The sequence below is a fragment of the Electrona antarctica genome, assembly GCF_951216825.1.
Source record: "Electrona antarctica genome assembly, chromosome: 19".
NCBI lineage: Eukaryota > Metazoa > Chordata > Actinopteri > Myctophiformes > Myctophidae > Electrona > Electrona antarctica.
Genome location: NC_136800.1, coordinates 16,740,391 through 16,760,007, shown reverse-complemented (window position 1 = coordinate 16,760,007; position 19,617 = coordinate 16,740,391). Strand labels below are relative to the sequence as shown.

Here is a 19,617-nt window from a genome sequence, read left to right as displayed (position 1 = left end):
TATGATATTAACAAGTTGTTTTTCTGCAGGCATACCATTATGGAGATATTACCTGATGTACTGTAAGGTCTATTCTGCTCAACAGTTGGATCAGGTAAAGGCCACATTGCACACCCAATAGCCAGATTAAGGTCATGCTGTCCTTTGATTATGAGAACCTGCATTTGATGTAGCCTCGGTCCCAGGCTCACTTAACTGCGAAAAAGAAGAGCCTGGTCACAACCTAGGACAAATAAGCTATCTAAGGCAGGACTTCCGCCGTGTAACCCCCCCCCCCCCCCCCGGAAGTTAACGTTTTTTGACCAATCGCAGCGTTGTGTTCCCGAAAATGTATTCCCGCTGAAATGATCATTGGGTGGGGACTAGTAAACACAGCCGCACCGCGTGACGTAGTTATCTTACACGCAACACTTCCGCCACTTCCGCTGATAGTCTTTTCAGCGTAGGTCTTGGCCAGGGTGCATTTGATGCCAGTAGTGTTTGTAGCGAACCCAAGCCAGAGAATGGTGAAGCGTACTGATGTTTCCAGAAGGTTTTATTTATGCTCAGCCTTAGACCTTGTTTTGAACATAAAGTCCTTTCCTTTGTGTGAAACACCTCTTTTCTGGACAGACACCGTAAGAACTATAGGACAGATAAAAAATGAGCTCTTACAACATACAAACATTACAAACCAGGTCATAAAACAATAACATACAGAATGGGCCTTTAAAACACACACAAAACATAATCATGAATAATCACAATGTTTACATGAAAGCAACACCTTCTCTGTGTTAATATAAACATATCCAAGTAAATGCACAGAATCATAAAACACAAACACATTACCTTGTTCCCGTTCTAGCTGGGTGCTAAGATAAAACTGTTGCTGCTGCTTGCCTCAAACATTTCCTTCTGATTCTGAGCAGCCAGGTGAGTGCAATAACCAATCAAGGAAACCCCCAGTGGAAGATTACCAGGCTCTCAGCCACACTGAACTCAAAACAAAAAAAAACCCTTCAAAATAAAAGTATGACACATGTTGCATGCAAATAATTACAAAGACAAAATACAGTGCCATGGGTCATTTACAGTGTTGATTCTTTATGTCATATTTTAGTCATCTGAAATGTTTTAGTTTGTCTAGTTTTAGTCGACTCAATCTACAGTTGATTTAGTTTAGTCTAAAATGTATCTTTACTATCTTGGCAGGCCTTGATGGTGTCGTAGTGCCGTAAAAGCTCACAACGCATGCAAGCTTGTAGATCTGCTATTTTCAGCATGCAACCAAGCATAAAATGACTTGTCTTGTAGTTCTACTGGATCTCGTCGCCACTAGTTCCTCCCTAACATTTTAGTCTAGTTTTTATTTGAAGAAATTGTCAATATATAAATTGTCAATATATTTAGTCTTAGTTTTAGTCATCTTAGTTAGATTAGTTTTTATTTATTTGTCAGTGTAAAAAGGTAGTCGAACAGGATGCCAGGGATATGTAAGCCACACATACACCTCCCATTGCAGTATTCACGGCAAGCAGGTAATCCAGGTTTATAGAGCTTTGAGTGCATTTAAACGCAATAAGGTGGGTGTAAGCTGCCAAACAGGGGGGGTGAAAATACGGTTAAATAATGAGGTCACAGTGGGATCTTTATATCCAATAAAAGGAATTATTACCGGGGTATGCATGCTTAAAGTTGTTATATAATAGATTCCTGTCCTGTCCGGTCTGTCCGTCTGCTAGGTAGCGTCCTCTGGATGCCCGAACAGAACATCACTTACAGAATTACTTCAGCTCTCCGAAAGCATCCAACAGTCAGACCGCGGTTGGCTGATCCATCAACCAATATAGCAATCATGTCACTATTGATTTTTTCATTTATTTTGATTAACAGGCCCCTGTGTGTTGTTGTGTCAGGATTCTGATACACAGTTAAATGTGGATTTTGCCGTGCACCTTCTGGTACCATTGACAAGTGGTTATGAATAGAATATGAATAGACTTCTGCTGTGACACAGGATGGCTTCATTCTGTTGAGGCTTACAAGACATCAGCTTCCTGGAGCTCTCAGTAATTGCCAAGGAAAGTGACATGAAACGCAAAGTGGGCAGAGGTAGTGTTATCACACACAGCATGTCATGGACATCGGAGGTATGATGATCAAAACGGGTCCAGCATGTCAAGAAGAATTGAGGTATGATCACACAGACCTTCATGAAGGTCTGATCTCAGCAGGAAGGGAAGGGAAGACAATTGCTCCACATTATGCACGGTCAGCAGGCATGAGGGTCTGTTCGTTTATCAGAAGTGCATCCTCCATGCCTCTGAAGGTAAGGAAGAACATGATAAATGTGATCCTAACCGGCAGGAGAGATGAGAAGATGATATTACGTACAGTATGAATGGATGGGTGTTTTTAATGCTCTCCATTCTCATCTATGGGCTGCACTACAAATTAAATGAAACCACACTTTTCTCACACACAGCCCGTTCCCCCGCCTTTAAACGAAACCCTGGCTTAGAATCAAAAAGAAAGAAAGAAAAAAGCAATTGAAAACTTTTTGTTTTAAACCACTTTCAACCTGGCGTCCCTATTTTGGGCATGTCATTAGACTGACACTACTGAAGTAGAAAATACTGGCTAATCAATCCTAAGCTGTCAAACTGCTTTCCTAAAAGGTTTTCTGTACAGCCATCACTGGCTTTAAAGAGGGATAAATGTGGAACTATGGGCACATGCATTTACCCAGTGAACAGCATATTTGATGAGTGAATTTGATATCATTAGCCTCTCTACCGGCTACTACACCCCTGAGCCACTGTTGCCTCAATATATGTAACAGGATTGCATTGATTATTATATTGATATCATGATATGCAGCCAACTAACATTATGCTGTGCTCAGGTAAAGGGTCTAGGAGTTCATATCCACCACGGTGCATTTGGCTTGCCGGGCGTCTCTATATGAAAGTGAATGAAAGTGTTCGGGGAAGGGAAGCTGGGCAGGATGGAGGGTGATCTTTATCACTGTACATACTCCTGAAGCACCTGTCAGATTAGGATAGAGGCACGTTCTTCAGTGGACGTGATTAAGCAGCGGGAGGAATTAATTGGCATTACAACTAGGCTATAGTTGGAGGAATAAAAGGCTCTACAATAAGCCTAATGACCATGATGATCCGCAGCAGCAGTCGACCAAAGTAACAGGCCTTCGTCGCACGCACGCACGCACGCACGCACGCACACACACAATTATTTTTCTGACCATAGGGTTCAAATTGTGTTACTACTGGGCATGTAACGATTCACTCAACTCACGATACGATTCGTATCAGGATATGAGGTTCACGATACGATTTTCACAATATTTTAAACAAAAATATTTTCCAGAAAAAAGGTTTTATTTTATATAATTTATCTTCCCCCCAAGCTTTATTTTTTTATTGAACTACATTGCAAAATAAGTAGAATTACTTTTGACAGTGCAGAAACATAATTGCATTCCCTGATGTATTAATGAGCATCAACGACCATCACCTGGGCAGTCACAGACACACAGCTCCCCTCTACAGAACTCTACTACTGAAAGTGACTGCATGGAGTGAGGAGTCGGTCTCATTTCTGTAAAATTACTTAATTTCTGTGCAACAACTGTAAACATACTTTCTTGTTTAGAACCTAGCTCGAGTTAACATGTAAAAAAAAAAGGCATCTTGATGGCATCTTAGGTTAGATGTAGATTTGACAGTGCAGCAACATAATTGCCTTCCTCGATGTATTAACACAATCAGCGCCGGGATTTCTTTCAAAATAGAAGCTCGGGGTGCCGGGAAGATATGGCCGCTTTTACTCTGTAAGCCCCCCCCCCCCCACCCCCCGTTCCGGACAAAAAGATTAGGATATAAGTCGCTGATGATCGCTCACTTCATATTTTGAACGAGAGGCATGTTGAAGTCAGAAATTAGGAGCTTAGTATATCCATCTGGTCAAAACCACGGAGAGCTCTTTAGATTACGCCCGCCGAGCCTTTCTTTGTGAACGGTAAACAGGGAAGTGAAGGCCAAATCCAAAAAAAGAAAGAAAGATCTGAATATTTTTCTCTCGTTTGATATCAATGAAAAGGCGCAACCCGTCGGTTGGATTAGTTATGACATTCTCGCACATCGTACGGCCTAAATGGGTTAATGAGCATCAACGACCATCACCTGGGCACAGAAACATACAGTTGGGTGCCACCGATATTGTCCCTTATCATTTGACCCATTTAGGCCTGACCTCAAAATTTTAAAAAAATCCTTCTAAATCCTCCAGTTTTCTGAAATAAATATTTTCACGATTTTTCAAAAATAGCAGATCTACAAGCTCGTAGCGCGCCACTCGGTGGCGCGCTATGAGCTTGTAGATCTGCTATTTTTCAATAGCTAAATTATAACAATGTTTAAAACACCAAAAGGGGTTCCCGCCCAAAATGGGTTAACTGTCCTTTTGCGCAGATCACTCAAACCTCAGCAAAAAGAAAAGGACAATATCGATGGCCTCCAACTGTACACACTCTCTAGTGCTCTACTACTGAAAGTGACTCAGTCTCATTTCTCTCCAAAAATAGTTACATGCCTAGTTACTACTGTTATCTACTACAAATACTATTAACATTGAGGGACTGCAGTTTCTTCCAGCGGTGAAATGACCTTTTAAGGATCTCCAATACGTCCAAGGTCCACTGTCTCCAGAGGCCAAGAAGGTCATTAAAAGTCAAACTGAAGTGTTGTTCTAACAAGCAGACACTCGTATGACATGAAGGGTCCACATGTGTGAACTAGGGGGCGCACGGGCGCACACACACACACACACACACACACACACACACACACACACACACACACACACACACACACACACACACACACACACACACACACACACACACACACACACACACACACACACACACACACACACACACACACACACACACACACACACACACACACACACACACACACACACACACACACACACACACACACACACACACACACACACACACACACACACACACACACACACACACACACACACACACACACACACACACACACACACACACACACACACACACACACACACTTTTAGCTGCACATTTTTTTGATCTTTCCTCTCATCAAAGGACCTGCTGGAGTTTGTGTTACGTGCCTTCATTTCCTCCTGAATCAATTATTGGAATTCCCTTTTAATTGTCTTTCTGGGTTGCAGTTATCTCAGAAGGCAGCTGGCTGCTAGGCTATCCGAGTCCAAGAAGGAAAGGACATTTACAGTTGGCAGATTGGTCTCACTGGGATCCAAATTGGAGCCAAATGTTCCAGAGAATGCATTGAAGTCAATGAGAGCTGGGTGGACAAAATATTTATGAATGGATGCAAACTTTGTCAAATTGATTCAGTATTTCTTTGTATGGGTTCATGAAAGGCGCTATACAAATTCAAGCCATTATTATAATAATTATTATTAAAGAGTAAAATCAACAGACTGTAGAGCACAGTCCTCTGTGACGTTGTCCACAAGAAAGGACATCAAAATACAAGTGCACAAACATCAAAACCCACCAGAGTACTGACAATGCTGCAGGGCAGGACCATTTCTGGAGGTTGAGAAAACTGCTAATGTTTTATATCAGCATCAGGCCTCAAGTAACCCGTCCTCCCTGCCGTTCAGCCACACTTACGCCATCACTACTGCCCGTAATTGGCTTGTTGATGTGGAGTTAGTATGTGGTAACCACAGTAACAACGGCACTTTGCCCGGGCTCGTACCATCAAAGTGCAAGCATCTAATTTATGACACTGAAGCGGTGCTGGAGGTCAGGATGTGTTTCAGTGTGTGAGGGCAGACAGTTCCTGCTTTAAAAGCATGTGGGGGTGCAGAATGCAGATTTAAAATCAGATTCATCGTTTCTCCCCTTAAACTATTAACACAGGGACCTGAGGCCGATTTTAAAAACGCCGTCTAAATCTTAACCAAAGTTTTCCGAAAATCTTCAATTTTTTTATTTACAAAAAACAAAACAAATCCTGTTGCAATATACATAGTAATATCTAAAATGACAATGCTTTCCTGGGTTTATAAAAGGCACTGTATAACAACGTATAGGCTTTTAATGGGTTAAGGCCTGAGGCTGATTCTACAAATGCCTTCTAAAATCAGTAGTTCTCACACCTTGAAGATTTTTTCAAAAATGTCAAAAAATAGCAGATGTACAGTTGAATAGCCAAGGCTAAAATGACACAGATGCGTTCCCAGTTTCAATGGGTTAATCTCCCTACTGCATTAACCCATCTATATTATAGCGCGACCGATGCCAGATTTTGGGTCCGATGCTAATCTTGATTAATCAAAATAGTTAAATAATCGGCAAGAAATGGATCGATAGTACAGCCCTAAATCTAAATAACACTATAAGAAAACACAATATATGAGGCTACCTATGGTGCAGTGCAGGATTGTGTGCTCAAGGTTATAACTATACCAAATACAGCAGAACTAAATTCCAAGTGTTTTTCCTACATGTGATGCAGATGCACATCATGTGCATGTGCAGTACTGTAGGTGTGCATACTTACAATAGAGTCTTGACTCGTTTTACAATGCAAATAACTGACTAAGTACTTCTGTGTTGTATTTAGCAATTTTAAGAAAAAAGTTTAATTATTTTTCAATTTCGCTACACTTGGTCTATCGATAAATGTGTGTATTCTCTGTGTCATGTCACGGTTTGTCTTAAATGTGTTCAAAATACAATGTCTATGTTAGTTGCTGCGAGAGTGAGGTCTAGCCAACACCAACTCTGGATTCCTGGATCGCTGCCCTCCACAATTTCCTATCCAACATCAGGTTCTTGAGCTCTGCATTGTTGTCAGCCAAGCTGTAGCACCGCAGCACGTCTATATAGGTGGTACGCTTCTTTTCCCTCCTGGCTTTGCTCCCATAGGGTAAATTTACTTGCCTCAAGTTCTTGGTGCCTGACGCAGTGCCCCACCAGCCTCATCCTTCTCTCTCTGACTTTGTCCATGACCCGTGGTAGGTCCCCATAAGAGGTCCACATTTCTGATGTGTTCCGTCCATGTGACACCTAGTGCCATTCGTAGCATTCTTGTGTAGACTCCATCCAGGGCTTTTTCCTGTTGTACTGTGAGGGTCCATGTCTCGGCCCCATACAGCAGTACTGACTCCACAGTAGCTATGAACAGCCGCCTCTTAAGGTCTTCTCCCATATCTGATTTGATGGTTTAGTCCTCGGTGTTGACTGTCATTACATTTGTTTTCTTGGCATTGTATTGAGCTTGAGGCCGATCTTCCTGCACTCCTTTTCTACTGCCAGTCGTAGCTCCCTTCCTTTCTCGACTGTATCCGAGATTAGGGCGATGTCGTCTGCATAGTCCAGGTCAGTGACTATGATGAGGTGTACTCTCCTTGACTTCCTCGAGACCAGAGTGAACCCCAGTGCCTCCTCTCTGCCATTGATTGCAAGTCTCAGTGCATGATCAGCGACAAAGTCCCTGTGTGCAGCTCTCAGCTCCTCCCTGGCTTTGATGATTCTGGGGTCAAGACATCAGTCTTTCCTTCTTGCGTTGGGGACTTGCTGGAGACATGTCTCCAGCCAGTTGCCAGTTGACTCCATTCATATTTCCCCTTCCTCCTTCCCTCCTTCCTTGGGGCCCTCAGGTTCAGTCTGACTGTTGCTGTGACGATCCTGTGGTCCGAGTAGAGTGAGCTGAAGGACCCGTATGCCTCGCTGTTAGTGACACTGCTCCTCCATTTCCTACGAGTAAGGATGTAGTCAATCTGATGTGCCGTGTCGTGACATGTATCTTAGTATAGCATCAGGTGCCCTGCACCCGTTAGCTACGCCCCGCCCAGGTGGGTTTAGGGGCGCAGCATCATCCGGTCGGTCTGGCAGACACGCTTGGGTACCTGGCACTGTTGTGTTCCTGGGGACTCCCGCCCATGGAAGTATAGGATTTGTGTTTCTGATGTAATGATCCATAGTTTCCTTTCGTGGCCGTTTACATTCGAGGGTCGCCGGTCCTCTCGAACGGAACAGATTAACGTCATGCCCAGGACTGTGTATATGTATTTTGCCAGAGAATCACTGTTTACTTATGTATATGCATATTCATACATTTTCCCTTAAAAAAAACTTGCACTATCCACGTTTTACACAGATTGAATTTATTTGCTAAATAATTACTGTATCGATTTTAAATCGAATCGTATCGCCATAATACCAATATCGTCCATATATCGTATTGTCAACCATGTATCGTGATACGTGTCGTATCGCTGTAAAATGGATCATTACACCCCTACCTTTAACCCATTCAATCCGGAAAAGCATCTGTGTAATTTTTTATAAACACACAGAAACAACATTTCCATTAAACAGTTAGGATTTAGAAGGGATTTGTAGAGTTGTCTCCAGGTAGAACCACTTTCAATGTTCCCTATTTTTGCCCTCGTCTTCATGAGGCAAACATTTTCAAATAATTGTGAAAATAGCAAATCCACAAGCTCATGTATCGCAGCACATTGTGAGCTTAGTGGGCTATTTTCACTATTAATGATGTGAGTCATGTGACAAAGTATATGGGGCGGCTTAATTGTTTAAATTGCTCACTGCAATACTGAATGCAGCCTCCAACATGTTAATGAGCAACAAACACAAAAAAGTTAATGCGCAAACTTTGAACCTGGGATCATCGGTTTCTCAAGCGGCCTCTGTACTCATTCAGCTATGGCCGCCCACCAAACAATAGCATTAATGTACTGTAGCCTGTAACATTACCACAGCAAATGATCTTTGAGGAACACTGCTTTGCAGGCAGTATAAACTTAAAGTCAACTCCCAAGAGTCTCTGAGGAGGTCGTTTTCAAAATATTTTCAGATAGGGCAGGGGGTCGTGGCCAAATACCAATTAAGCATGAAAAATGTTTGATAAATCAGTGCTAAAGAATTTACAGTGGAGTTCAGTCTCCAAAACCCAGACACAATACATTTATGGTTGTGTGCCGTGAGTCGTGACTCATTCAAAAAATAGCAGGGAAAGAGTGTGTTCCTGTTAGACAGCTCAATTTGTGTCACATGTCTACGCGGAGTACACTCACACAATGCCAAGGCTGTGACGTGCGAGTCAGTAGCCGTCACACACTTATGAGAACAGGACACCCAAACAAAGGTATCTTTTATGGCGCCACAACAAAGGGAGGTCAAGGCATCATGCCTTCAATTGCATTAATATATAAAGTTCAATTTCCGTTTGTCTCAATAATGAAAGTATATCAAGGCCATAGGGGTCTACACACAATGACGATGACGATGTCCACTTGCATATATTTGCTGTGCTTTTCAACTTTTTGTGATTATTTGTTTTATCACGGCGTGTTACGAGATGGTAGACCTGCTATTTTCTACTTTTAATTTCTAGCTAACTCATCCTGTATCTTTTAAGTTCCATATTTAATGCTTTAGTCTACCCAAATTAAATGTCAAGTATACAGTGAGCGGTAGTCAATAACAATTAACATGCCAGACCACTGGCATGTTCCTTTAAAACCTCACTTTGAAGCTTTGATATACTGCACTGTATCCATCTGCCTCTCTTGGAAGTTGTTGACATAATGACTCTCTTGATTTGATTTCTATCAAATCAAGACTCGTAAGAGATGATTAGACCAGGACAACGGTTCCCACTGTGGCAGAGAGAAGAGATTTGGTCAAACTAGCGGCTTTGACAGTGTTGGCCTGCGTTTATAGAAAATACCACAACAGCTGGGCCTTTATACAAAAACTATACAGTTCACATGACCACAGTTTACTACATATTACGAGAAAATATAATTAACAGGGAAATAAATTAATCACACTGAAGTAAATCTGTGGGATACAGTCTCGTAAATAGGCTGTTTTTCTTCACATCAACTTTTTAGGAAACAATGTAGGTCATTTTTATTCTGAGCTATTGAGCTAACCTTCAAGAAACAAATAAGGTTGCAGTAACAGTACAATCTTGTTTTTATCGTTAGAAAGATATTCAAAAGATTACAGTATGTCGCTTTTAGTCTCCTCATTCTGCTGAGAAAGTAATCTGTACGAATACCCACCTGACATTCATCATCACACCAGAAATTCCATTTGTAACTTGGGAACACTATGTTCCCATTTACACAAGAGTGTCCAGATAGTACTACAGTGTTACATTGAATTAGATCTCTTTCCCCGCGCAAACTGCAGATTTGTCATTTCTATGTATTTCTACTGCAGTGCATACATTATTTACATGCAGATTGAAGAGTGACACATTGCATTTAAGCTACACTTCATACCGGTAACTTAAGTGCCCAAATGTGTCCATGTCCACCTTCAAAGCTGTCGGGTGTTCGAATATGCAATGTGTGTAGACATTTATACCAGACTCGTGTTGCGTTTTGGAACTATTCATTTATAATCCAATCTTTAACTATTAGTAGACTATTAACTGTCATACAAAGAATTGCGATTAACAATTTAATTGTGTATCTGGTGTTGAACATTGGAAGATATGAATACAAATTACATTTCCGTTTCGCTTCTAGGCTTCGTTACTAAACTTTTCAAGCAGCATCTGGTTAAACAAAAAGTGATAATTTGCAGAATACAATGGAATCCACTCATAAGGAGTCAGGTTTCACAGATGGGCTAGCTTGTCCCGGGAACAGATCTAAATTGCAAAACAAGAGTCACATTATTACTAAACAGTCCTAGTGCATAATGTCCTTGAATATAAAACAAGTTCACCAACACCAAATCGAAGTATACATATTCTGTCAGTATCAATGATGATACACCCAGAGGAAGTGTGGTTAACAGTCCACAACTTCCACAAGCACTGAATAAGGACAGAATGGCAACAGTACAGTACAAGCAGAGCACTACATTTACACATGGTCCACTCAGTGCAGTGACATAAAAACATGTACAGTTGGGTGCCACCGATATTGTCCCTTATCATTTGACCCATTTAGGCCTGACCTCAAAATTTAAAGAAATCCTTCTAAATCCTCCAGTTTTCTGAAATAAATATTTTCACGATTTTTCAAAAATAGCAGACCTACAAGCTCGTAGCGCGCCACTCGGTGGCGCGCTATGAGCTTGTAGATCTGCTATTTTTCAATAGCTAAATTATAACATAATGTTTAAAACACCAAAAGGGGTTCCCGCCCAAAATTGGTTAACTGTCCTTTTGCGCAGATCACGCAAACCTCAGCAAAAAGAAAAGGACAATATTGATGGCCTCCAACTGTACATTACAATACAAGCAGCACTCTACATTTACACATGGACATGGTACGTACATTAGGTACCACTAACCACGTGTACCACTAGGCCTATAAGTAAGTTAGTATCCTTGGAAACCAACGGTTCCAAGCAAAGTGTCCCATAGGTCCCATACAGCAGCCTTTCTCCTGTTTCCGTCAAGTGAGGCAGCTTGATGTACAAGTACATCCTCAGTGCTTTTTGCAGATCATGTGGTCCTGATGGCACAATCGGTCCAAGACCTTCAGCTCTCACTGGACCGGTTCGCAGTTGAGTGTACGGCGGCTGGGATAACCGATGGATTGAGATCAGCTGGAGAATCAGAGTGGCAGGGGCCGTATTGCAGTCGCTCTACCGCACTGTTGTGACGAAAAGAGAGCCAGAAGGCAAAGCTCTCCATCTACCGAGCAATCTTAGTTCAGACTCTCACTTATGGTCATGAAGTGTGGGTCATGACCGAAACAGCCTAAATGGGTTTTCTCTGACGGGTGGCTGGCATCTCCCTTAGAGATAGGGTGAGAACTTAAGTTTAGTCACACGAGAGAGAATCGGAGTAGAGTCGCTACTTCTTCTTCACAAATAATTGTGATTAGCGATTGTATTGTGTTTTGATGACGAATAGAAATTAGATTTCCGTTTGGCTTCGTAGTGCACATGGCAGTTATGACAAATAACTTGTAGATCTGCCATCTCTGCTTTTTTATGTATGAAAATGACACAATGACAAAATAATTGATCTCAAATAATTGCGATTAGACGATTATGTAACAATTGTGACAACCTCACCGCCAGCCACTTCAGATGAAGAGTGTCATGTCGGACACAAGGCCACAGAGCTGGTACACCAAGTGCAGTGAGGTAAAACATAACAGTACAAAACAAGCAGAACACTACATCATGGTAGACTCAGTGCAGGGGGGTAAAACTCTGTGCCTTGTGGAGGAGGCGTGCACACAACAGTGTGTGGAAGCTGTGATAGTGACATCACCATGGAGGCCACATCATGGAAGCAGTCAGCCAACTATACTGTCCCACACATTCAGCCTGTGACTTACATCTACATCGCAAAAGTCATTAATATAGTCCATACTGCATTATTGTTAAAAATACGTATTTTTTTGTTCTTTAATGGCCAATATGGGCTATATATTCTAGGCTTGCATGTGACTCTAGGCAGGCTATTTTGAGGCCCTTCGAGACAATGTGTACTCGCTCAGCTCAGTTTTATACTGTATTTGTGATGATATTGTATTTTGGTGTTATTTTTGAGGGGCGATAGCGCTAGCCTATGTCCAGCTTTTGAGGGTGTGTGTAAACACAAACATTGTCCTAAAGCCCTAACCACACCAAAGGGTCACCATGCAACTCCTTGGGTCCAAACGGTTGCAAGGAGTTAACGCTAAAACCGTCTCGACCCTTCGGTGTGGTTTGGTCCATTGAATTCCATGCATTGAATCACTAGGGACGACAATGTGCAACAGGACATATCACACCGCAGGGACAACGCTAAAACCGTCTCGACCCTTTGGTGTGGTTAGGGCTTTACAAACATTGAATGCCATAGATAATGAATGGCCAGTTTTGAGCGTTTGTCCCAACACAAACATTAAATGACATTGACAATGAATGGCCAGCTTTGAGTGTTTGTGTAAACACAAACGTTGAAGACGAAGGTGAGGACGTGATTGGCCGGAATGAGATGTACGATGATAAGAGCGCCCCTCACTTCACACAGGTGTGATTTTTTATGCCACGTTGAACCATTTTAGAAAAAAGTCAATACCGAGGACTGAATAGTGAATGCAATAAGACCCCATTTATAGACTTGTCATAACAAGGTAAAACTGTAGCTAATACAAAATGAATAGGGGGTACATTTGATTTACAGTAGGTAGGTATCTGAGGTGGCAAGATAAGAATAGACCAATTCAAGACTAGACCTGTGCCCTCGGGGCACAGGTCTCCACCAGGGCAGGTCAGGTTGTGGCCTCCTGGTGGCGCTATAATAGGCCAATGTGAAAAGGGTTGGATATATTCCTCAGCCTAGTAGGAAATAGGGTTGGGATTCGTTAGGATTTGAACGGTTCCGGATCCTTACGGTTCCCTTAACGGTTCATAATATAAATTTTTTTCCGCCTTTTTTCCTGACATACATTATGCTTATATTATAACTAACCTAACCAAGTAGTAAGTACATAATAAAGACACATTCAATAATTGTATGCACTTTACAATTATGAGGTGGCACTATTATTTAAACTTCACCACCACCACCAGCTTGCCACAACAACAATATCATTGTCGCAATTTGTACTGTAAATTATATTGCAATTTGAACTGTGTATATTAAATATACAGTACACATTGCAATAATGATATTGTTGTGGTGACAAATGTTGTAACTTTAATGTTCAGATTAATTTAATATGAAGGACCCCAGTTACCCTAATGGAAACAAGCCATAGTGCTTTCTTGGGTTATAACATCCTCTTAGCAGACCTTGTATTGAACTGTAGGCTATGTTCCTGTGCTTTTTTTCCTGCAAACTGTTTAATAAGTAATCAATCTATGGAGGTATATATGCACCTAAAGGCTGGGCTCTCAACAGTCGCACGATTAATTTAGAGCCTAATCAAAAGCAGTTGAGTTGCTTATAAGTTGTAAAAATAAGTGCAGACAAATTGATTTGGCTCTATAGTTAACGTGATTCATAAAATATCAGACAGAAATACGTTGAGTCATTGGCGTTATAAATTAACACCATTAACAACAGTTGTACAATACGCCTAATGAAAAGTTCTGTAGAAGTTAGTAGTTTTTATTTTCTAACGTTACTAGCCTGGGGAAAGTGAACCAGTCTTGCATCATCCTCATCCCCCGCCGGCTGTGGTGGACTGCGGGGAGTGCGGGCACGGCTTTCCGCAGGCTCTCAAACACGATGTGCCTAGATTAATCTCGTGAGTCGTGGACTCGTGTAGGCATATATTGATTTTGAGATGTTTCCTCAATGTGGACATGCAACTGGTGCAAGTTGCAACAACCTATAGGAAACTATTGCATCGCATTTATTGCACTTTGTGTGCTCAGCCTCAGTCATTTCCCCTCTCTGTTAACCACACTTTCGGTCGGTCGCTGAATGCACAGAACAGTGGTATCCCCCCCGACCCCACTCACTCGTGTAGGTGGGGTGACGTCACCCCAGTAACTTGGCTCTGCTTGCATGCATGCACAGACACAGCAGAGCTAAATTACAACTAATGAGAACCATTTGGGGAACCGTTAATAAAAAAACGATGGAACCGGCTCCGGATCCGCAATGTCGGAAACCGGGTCTGAAACAGACCCGAATCTCAACCCTAGTAGGAAAGTCTGTGAAAGATTTCACGTAAATTGCACGCTGCGTTCATGATTTGAGGCTTTTTGTTCAAAACGGGCCAATCCTGCAAACTTTGAAAGCCAATGTTAGCCAATTAGGATGGAATATCGGACAGATCAGTCTTGAGCACATGACTAGAGATACTGTGTAACGATTTGCGGGATGTTTGGACAGAATCTGGAGGAGTAATATCCAAAGATGTGTTTTACAAAAGTCGGCCTCCTGGTGGCGCTATAACAGGCCGTTCTGGAGAATTTGGGTTCATCGTTGGCATCAAGAGAGTGTGTGTGCAAAATTTGGCATCGACCGGGTTAACGGTGCCGGAGATTAGCTGGTAACAGACGGACGGACGGACGGACGGACGGACGGACGGACACACACACACACACACACACACGGATGGATGGACGGACGGACACACGGACGAAGTGCAAAACATACTCTCTCCCCGTGCCTTCGGCCTGGTGGAGACAAAAATCTAAAATATAGTTATATCATATAAAACTAACTAATTCTTGTTCTCAGGCTTTACCCTCGAAGTCATTGAGCCTTCACAGCAACAGGCATGCAAAACAATATGTACCCTAAGCTCTCAAGGTGTAAAAACACCATTATAAGTCTTAAACAGTAGCCTTATAACAGCACCATCACAACTTAGCAACTAGGGCTGGCCAAAAATATATCGAATCTGACTTAACTCTGCTCATGTAGGTTAAAGGGATAGTTCACAATTTTTGAACTTAAGTTGTATGAAATACTTACACGTGGTTGCAACTGTATTATTTGACTGCCTGAGTCCCGTGGTGGGAGTTCGTCTCTGGTTTTGGTGAATATTAAGTAGTTCCAGTCATTTTGTGGGGGGAACTGGGGCCACGCATTAATAGTAAATGAATCCACAAAACTAGCGTCATTTGTATTGTTTGTACTATTTCTAAAATATTAGTGCAACTCTCATTCAACTTTGACCCCTCTATCACATGGAACTATTTTTTGGGCGTAGTGATATGGACACAAAGTACATAGTTCTGTGTGATAGAGGGGTAAAAAATGAACGAAAGTTGCACTATATGGTAGAAATAGGTCACCAATACCAATGACATTAGTTTTGTGAATTAATTTACTTTTAATGCGTGGCCCCCTGTGCCCCCCACAAAATGACCGGAACTACTTAATATTTCACCAAAACCAGAGCAGAACTCCCACCACAGGACTCGGGCAATCAATTAATACAGTTGCAACCACTATATTAATGGTTATATTTCATACAGCTTAAGTTAAAACATTCTGAACTATCCCTTTAATGGAATAATTAAGAATATATCTTAAATATAACAACTAAATCCACTAGTATGATTAAGCCTGTATTATACTTTGTTGTACAATGATGGCGTACAAACATTAACATTTTCAATTACTATTAAATAGTGATAATAGCCAATCTACAAGCTCAAAAGCTTGAGCTTGTAGATCTGCCATATTAAACTTTTTTGTAATAGTAGTTGGAGGCGAAAGTTTGAGAGAATCATCGCCCAGCGCCACTGTGCTCAGTGCATGGTCACAATTCCTGAGAAATATCTCTAAACAAAATAGCAAGCTTATACTGAAGTGAAAACTGATTTGAAACTGCAGTAGTAGAGACAAGTTAAGATTGAACTTAAAATAAAATTGCAGGTGAGACCAGGGCCATCAACATTTTGTCACAATATTCTTCCACATCGCTGGCTAAACATGCACCTCTGGTCCATAGAGTAATAAAAGGATAGAGACCGAACCGGAGCGTTAGCCTCGCCTCAAATTTGAGGTCCGGGCTGACGCACGTGACGTCATGAACGTCCGTCCACCTCCTTTAAAGTGCTGCAGTTCCACTTTTCGCCAGTAGGTAGTGGGCGGCAGCTTCAACTTTCGATAGCCTTACTGGGGGCTTGCTCTGGTCGCATTAATGAGCAGTAGGGGACTAATTTATCACTAGGTCTTACTGCTGTGCTGCTGCTGCTATAAAGAGGCATCACAGAGGTTATCCAAACCCAAAGAAAGGAAAACTAATTGGGCAGACAGGACACATTCATCATCTGGGCCAGTCACTATTTGATCAGATATCTGACTGCTGCCGGCCGGGTAAACATAATAAATCATTTGGGCGTTCTAAACTCTGGCACTAACACAATAGGTGACTACAAGCCCATTGAGGTAATGCCAAATAGTCAATGGCTACTCAAAATGAAACACCAGCTAATTCAGCACTTCATCAATTAGACATTGGATTTGGATCACACAACTATGATGGATGGAATTGGGCTCCAGGGTGCGTTATAATGAATGACATACTGTGTGACTAAGAGGATAACAATAGCACCTGGCACCTGAGGGATTTGGGGGAGGAAGAGGTGCTTGGGAAACCTCCTGGGATCGGCAGCGTGTTCAATCAACACAGTAGTCAAACCTTCACCGGACTGTCGAGAGAGACATTTATCAAAGTGCAGCCTTGGCTGTCCTAATGAACCCCTCTGTACACACCACAAGCACAAGAGTCAAGACACACATCTAGATAAAAGCCAGACCAGAACAACTATGCATGTGCGAGCCAATCAGAAATCAATGATTTTCAACTCTCGGGTAGGAGACCATTAAAACTGGTCCCCAAACGAATCAATTAAATTTGAACACAAGATATTGCTGGACGCCTGTGGAGGTTCTATACCATTTTAAATCACAGGTCAGGGACCACACAGGGGCAGAGGTTTTTAAATATTAACACTCCGATTGCCCGGGGTTATTTAATCCATTAAATCATAGCAGGGGGGAAAGTTTTCGAAGACGTCCCACTGTGACGTCCCACTGTGACGTCCCACTGTGACGTCCCACTGTTACGCAACATCGAATGTTGCGCAACAGGCGCTCCCAGGCTGTGGAGCGATGCGATCGGTTTTGATAAAACTTCGTCCTGGGCGCTGGGTGTTACTAATTGAAAGGACGGTGAACTTCGTCCTGGGCGATCGGGGTGTTAACAAGATTTAGTTCCTTTTTGTATAATTCTATGGAAATTATACTTAAATTGAGAGTTGAAATGAGTTTTGAAAAAGGTGACCCTTTAATGCCAGCCAGTCCACATCCACACTCCACATCAATGCAACTAGTCAACTCCTCGCAGAAAAAACGTTGCATGATGCAACTATTTGCAACCATTATCCCCAATGGCAGTTGCAAGTAGTTGCATTGATGTGTGGACCGTCCATAAAACGGTTTTATTTTTTATTTTCCAAAAAAGGGGACATGACAGTGTGCTGCATAAATGGCACCACAACACTGAATGCCTCCGTGGTGTAGATCTGCCATTCAGCCACTAAGTGCATTTTCTTGTTTAGGCTGTAGATGTTTTTAGCCCCACAAGAGACATGGCAATGTTGGTCAGTCAGTTGGTCACATGGGGTTTAAAGATGAACTGGAATGAAAAATATGTTTTACTCACGTTTAGAGGCAGAGCATATACTGTACTGTACATATACATGTTATTAACGGACATAGTCAATGTATGCCAAAAGAAAATGAAAAAGTAACATACATATACGATATGCACCTGTTAATCTGCATGTTGTTATCAATTTTGTTACAAAAAAAAAACACATATTTGTTAGTGCCTATCCTATTGCTTAGCACCTACTGGTTTAAATAACCCACCGTGAGTCACTGGCTGAAGTTCCAAAACAAAATCTTCTCCCAGATGGTTTTGTCCTACTTATCTGAATGGTAATGCATGCAGAAGACTGATAGGATGTCAGGCTTGATGTATAAAATATATGAATAAATTAAAGTGTTGAAACTTGTCTTTGTAAATGGACTGTTGCACACATGTCACTTTGGCCATAAATGCTCCCAAACCAGTAATGAATATTAATTTAGTCTGGCAAACTCAAAATTAACGTATGAAACGGAACGTTTTACACCAATGCATAAAATCCTTGTTGAACCGTTTCTGGACAAAACTGCAACCACTGTAATTTAAGCCGAAACAACATCAATGATTCGCCACACAACTCCTGTACAGAAGTAGGGGTATAACAGTTCAACTAATTGTATCGTAAATAAAATAATCGATTAACAGTCAATCCCTATTTTGAGCATGTTATTATTGGTGAAAATGCCAATTTTCACCAATAATAATGCCAATGCCAATCTACAAGCTCACAACAACGCATCAATTCGGGATGCGACACATTGAGATTGTACATCTGCCATTTTCGCAATTTTTGGATGACACAGTTGAGCGATGAAGTATTCACTGATTATATTCACTGAGTATTTTTTTCTTCCCAACTTAAATTTGATTCATTTTTCATGAACAATCAATAAGACACAAGATTTAAGCGATTCACTGATTATGAAAAAAAAGCTTCTTGATTATTCGATTGATCAAAAAAGTTATAGAATAATCGCTTAAGAAAATAGATAGTAATAGTTGCAGCCCTATACAGCAGATTGCAGTCAGCAGCAGTCAGCATATAGCTGCATGACTCGCAGACTACAGACAGCAGTGGAAGAATATGGGATGGATTTACTTGTGGTGGTGTGAATGGGTGGACAGAATTCAATTGAAATATTTTTTTTCCTCTTTCACTCAATATATGTAAAGACATAATTTAATGGGGGTGCAGCCTTGTTGCAAAAAGTTAAATTAAGGATTCAGGACACGTAAAGAAAAGTTTTACTGGTGTGCTCTATTGCTTCAATACGCAGCAATTAACAGCACACTCAGCAGTTACCTCAGTGCATGGTATCCAAGTCTACAAAAGAAACACCGACTTGCCTTGATTCAGCAAAAAAAAGAAGTCAGATAAACATTCAGAGTGACAAAAGGAATGCGTTACACAGACAGACATAGCACGTATTCATTCACTGGTGAGCATTAATCATACAA

At 41.5% G+C, this 19,617-nt stretch overlaps 1 protein-coding gene across 3 annotated transcripts in view; it reads right to left on the bottom strand.

The window, feature by feature from the left end:
- The window catches only part of LOC306912590 (3',5'-cyclic-AMP phosphodiesterase 4B-like), a 110,352-nt gene that overhangs the window by 87,538 nt on the left and 3,197 nt on the right, over nt 1-19,617 (bottom strand). For 2 of the 3 annotated variants that reach the window (XR_013788404.1, XM_079488925.1), the window contains exon 1: nt 832-877. The exons of the other annotated variant lie outside the window; for it this stretch is intronic. The gene's annotated coding sequence lies outside the window, so the exon portion shown is untranslated. Of the gene's footprint in view, nt 1-831; nt 878-19,617 lie in introns of those variants that run through there. 3 annotated transcript variants of the gene reach the window in all.